Below are 5,039 nucleotides of genomic sequence, written 5' to 3' on the forward strand. Positions count from 1 at the left end.
ATTGACCCCCCTCTCTTCCAGGTTTTGAGGCTCAATCTAGGGGTCCCAATAAGCAGTAGGTTTTCTCCAGACAGAAGTGCAGAGTTCTGTGGTGAGCCTTCTATATTTCAGAAGGCCTAGTTTACTTCAGTCATTTTTCATTATTATGTTTTGGTCTACTGGTGGCCTTGTCCCAGTTTTTAGACAGTTGGGTTTATACATGTAGTAGAGATTTCGCAGACTGAGTCAGATATAACTCCGATGTTTTGAATTGCAGCTTTCATTAAGATTTGAATTCAAATTTAATGATCATGATTCCATTTCATTATGTATTTCGACATTATCTTTTCATATGAGGATAGTGTATGTGATTACAAGTTAGAAGTGCATCCGGACCTTCATGGTTCGGGATGCTCATCACGGCTAAAGCCCCGGTACCCAAAATTCCAAGTTCAAACCCCATTATTTGAAGGTGAAAATACAAATTAGTCGATGTTAAATTATGAAATATAAGTTTAGAAACTCACCAAAGTAAACATCTCGAAAACCTTCTTTTACATTGCTTAAAACCAAGCTCCTAATCTCTAAAAATGTTAAAATAGAGATTTAGATTGGAAATGGGAATTAAAAGCTGTCAGATAACATTTATTCATTGTGATTATAGTCAAACCCTCGCGGTAAAATTGTAAGGTCATGATTGCGATGCCTGACTTCACAAATGCAGAGAACATTGGCCACCCAGACCCCAATTTGACTGTTATTGCGATTGAGATCGCAGTCATAGTTACTGAACTTTTCATTCATTGAAATCATGACAGGTTAGTCACTAACGCGAAGAAGAATTAACTGGGAACCAGCAAACAACAAACCAACTGAAATGCCCATATTCAAAAAGCTCTAGCTGAACCCTCGAAATATATTCAAAATTTTGTGAACACATTCTAACTATGCTACTATGTTACGATTGATGTTCTGAATCTGACAGTACAGTCATAATTTCTAACATAGGGTTATTTTTAGTCATTTAAATTTTCATCATTATTATATAGACCTCTGTAGAAATATTGAGTAGCTCAAACAGTAGACATCTTATTTGTCCACTTAGAGGTGGGTGGGTGGGTGTGTCTATATATATATATATATATATATATATATATGTATGTATCCTTATTCCCTTAGATATTCAAGTGACGAGAGATTAACAAAATTGATCACTTTTGTTTAAGGTAGGTTCAAGTTAAAGTAATTCCTTAGGATCTATTTGAAAGGCCACATGATAATTAGAATTGGTATAATTACTAGGGAAGTAATTATCATCCTAATAATTACATAACCTAGTAATTATGCCAATTTGTTTGTTTGTCACAGCGTTGTTGACACCCAATTTTGTCTCATTGTTCTTTCAAGTCATATCTTTGAGCTTCTAAATAATAAGTAAAAAAAAAACGCATGTATGTTATTTCTATAATTATTAGTTTATGCAAGTCCTGCTACCATTTTTATTTTTAAAATTAAAAATCATCGACGACATTATTATTATTATTATTATTGTTATTGTTGTTGTTGTTGTTGTTGCTGCTGTTGCTGTTGTTGTTTTTGTTGCTGTTGCTGTTGCTGTTGCTGTTGCTGTTGCTGTTGCTGTTGCTGTTGCTGTTGCTGTTGCTGTTGCTGTTGCTGTTGTTGTTGTTGTTGTTATTATTATCTATTACCATTTTTATGATATTTTAAATTATCATCACATTTCCTATAAACTTTAGCAAAAAAGACATTTACTTTAATTGAATAAGTATTTTGGTGACTTTCTTTTTTATAAATATTATCGTTCAATCCCAAATTTATCATGCAACTTTGTTTAAATACTTATATTTTAATATCAAATAATTTTTGTCATTTATTTGAATATTTATAATGTGTTCTTGTTAATAGTAATATTAAAATTAATTTAGAAAGTCCAAAGAATATAGGTAAGAAAGTATTTTAAATCCGCCTATTTTATAATATTCTTGCAATTTGGCCTAGTTTCAAGATCTGACCCATAAAACCCATCTAGCCCATCTTTTTTCTCTCCTTTTCTACCTCAATGCCCCGTGGATGCCACGTTTGCACCTCACAAGGTTCCAAACGGTCATGGCACACGTCAAATACACTCTTATTGCACTCATTCCACATCTTGCACACTCCTAACACCCTCCTTGCCACGTGTTTTTTTCTTATTGATCAGTCAACATCCCATTTAAAATCCTAGGGTCCCTTTTACCATGAGTTACCCCAAATACCCTTGCTTCACCTATCCAAAATACCCCAATTACCCTCAAAGCCCTAAATCAAACTTGGATGTGCTCATGTTTTCTTCAAAAGCGTTGGTACTATTTCCCATTTTTGGAGAAGAATTCAATCTTCTTTCACTATGGGCAGACTCTCCCTTGCCATTTTTGTGCAAATCTTGGACATCTCATATGCATCTTCATCTTTTTTCCCTTATTTCAGGCTGCGAAATCCTTCTTATCCAAAGGTTACAATAGAATCTCCCATTTGGAGAAATCACTGAACCAAATCATGTGAAGCCTTAATACTTACCAGACAAATTTTAACTCAATTGAGGTTTTGAATTCAATTTTCCGCCCAAGAAAGAACACCCGGAACCCTACCTTCGCATCTATAAATACCAAGAGACTAGGGAGCCTTGCGGGTAATTTTTTTGGAGAGTTGGAAGTCAAAACGTTCGGGTCACAAAACATAGAGAAAAAGCTTTTTTTCTGACAAATATTCAGTCTTTTTTATCATGGCTCTCATTATTTTGAATTTTCTTTAGGGGTTTTGAGTCCAAAATCGTCAAGTTCCAAGTGTGGGCTTCGCGATCTAATGTTACCCATTCACTGCCCCGTGGAAGGTGAAATATAATTCTTATTTTAGTTATTTCATTTTTTATGTTTGAATCTGTGTTTTAGCTCTGAAATCTACAGATTACAGATTACTACTGCTTGCATTCAGATTTGTTTATATGTTGAATCTTAAATAACCTGCTGCCTGCTATAATATATTACACTTCTCCATCGCGGAAAATGTGTTTGTGAAGTTACAAATATCACGCCTATGCATCACCATGTTTTCTGAAAGCTTTATGTTCTTGTCATGAAGTGAATAATACATATTAAGTTTAATATAGAACCATGTTTGTTTAACATGTCTCTTAGTTAATTATTGATAAGAATATCATTTTCTTTTGCCTTCATCTCATTCTGAGAGACTTTAATTCTAATCTTACCTCCTGTGCTTTATAAATCATGTTCATGTTAAGATTTATATTAAGAAGAATCATATATTAAGTCTCTCCTCGTTAAGTTCTAAAAATAGTTTTATTTGAGTCTTTATTGTTTTTAATTCTATGAGCTTGCGATAAATTCATACATTACTTCAGAAGCCATATTGAAGGATCATTAATTAGTGTGAATATCTGCCCTATGTGACTTCTCTGATATTTGCTGAATTGGTGGAGGCTGAAATAGGATTCTACCTAATTAGGGAATCACGTTTGTGCTTCTTTATTTTCTTGTCCTAAGATTGTGCACCATGGTAATTCATTAGTCTTTAAATGACTTAAAAAAAGCAAAGATCCTGTTTCAACTTGTCGTTTTTTTCCTAATCTAATGTGAAGTGGTAAATGATTTTTGTTGTATGTGTATGTTCCAATGCATCATGTTGTGTTTGTTATCATAAGTTGCCTTGCTTTCAAACTATTAAAGTGAAATGTAGTGTGCCATTACAGCCTTGTTTACTTATCTTATATACATTGTTGAGAATAAAATCACCATCTCTAATAATCTTCGTTTCTTGTCTTTTGTTTGCATGAACATCAGAGCCGAAGAGTCTCGTGACGAGGCTCAACGTCGCCATCAGACATTCTCAATCATGGAGCCAATGCATATCTATTTTGAACCCACTTAATCTCCCCAGCACTATACATAAATAGTGGAGAAGATAGTCATCTCATCTCTAGGACTATTCAAATAGTCTTGTTCATTCCTATTTAACTACTCACTTTTCTCGTTAACTGATATCCTCGTTTTGATTCATAATTTATCTTTACATGCTTTATTTAATCATGTTTATCTTTACACGCTTATTGTGTTCGGATATAGTTAATCGTTCACACAGTAGGTAGAACCTTAAAGCAATACTTAATTTCGATTAGGCTTAATTAATCATGGCCTTTTCTTTTCTTTTTTCTTTTTAAATAAAAACTTCATTTGAATTGGAATTGGGTGAACTACTTAATTCCCACATAGTCTTAATCTCCTTACCCAATTGTTGTCTTCTCAAACTTTGAACACTAATGGGATTTTCATTAATAAATATTTTTTAACATTTTATTTAGAAGGAAAACAGACCATGTCATAAGTAATTTTCTCTGGTACTTCTTAAAAAAACATAAGTAAGAAACTAATTTCGTCATTCCAAATGTCCCTCAAGTCTATTGTTTATTTTTTCCTTGAAATATCCAATCCCCATTTACGTTCCTATCAACATGACTTGTTCAAACCTTAATAATGTTCACTAATTTCATATGTTTCATGCATTATTTTAATTTCTTAACAAGTTTTCTTGCTTATAAAAAAAATAAAGATTTTAACTCTTGTACGTTTGTCAAAACTAAATAATGATAGTGTTAGTGCTCCTTTTAGCATCTGTCGAAATACCTTTTAAAGTCTAGGTCCATGGATTTACTGTAATTTCTTATATATTTATCCAAATATCCAACCTATTTCGTTAAGCTCTAGTTTATCATTGGTATCTTTTAAATCAATCTAAGCTTGACCGGTCAATCGTAATTAGCGGATTCTTTAGGGTACGTAATCCCTTCCCTTTAGGATAATTAGAATTCTAACCTAGAATTGCTAAGTTAAGTAGACCTAAAATGAAGTCCTTACTAGTTTTAATTATTTAGTATATAATAGGTGTCCTAATTCACCGTAGAACTAATTAGGTGATGACTTTCTTAACGTAATCAGAGGTTTTCAATATATTTACAGTATTTTGACATCGTGTTAAAATGGGGTACA

At 32.8% G+C, this 5,039-nt stretch overlaps 1 long non-coding RNA gene across 1 annotated transcript; it reads left to right on the plus strand.

The window, feature by feature from the left end:
* Positions 1-2,357: 2,357 nt before the first annotated feature.
* On the plus strand, positions 2,358-4,079 carry LOC107855711. Its single transcript, XR_001670345.2, has 3 exons — positions 2,358-2,668; positions 2,792-2,869; positions 3,837-4,079. It is a non-coding gene; the product is annotated as an uncharacterized LOC107855711 (long non-coding RNA).
* Positions 4,080-5,039: the final 960 nt, after the last annotated feature.

The sequence above is a fragment of the Capsicum annuum genome, chromosome 7 (assembly GCF_002878395.1).
Source record: "Capsicum annuum cultivar UCD-10X-F1 chromosome 7, UCD10Xv1.1, whole genome shotgun sequence".
NCBI classification, from domain to species: domain Eukaryota; kingdom Viridiplantae; phylum Streptophyta; class Magnoliopsida; order Solanales; family Solanaceae; genus Capsicum; species Capsicum annuum.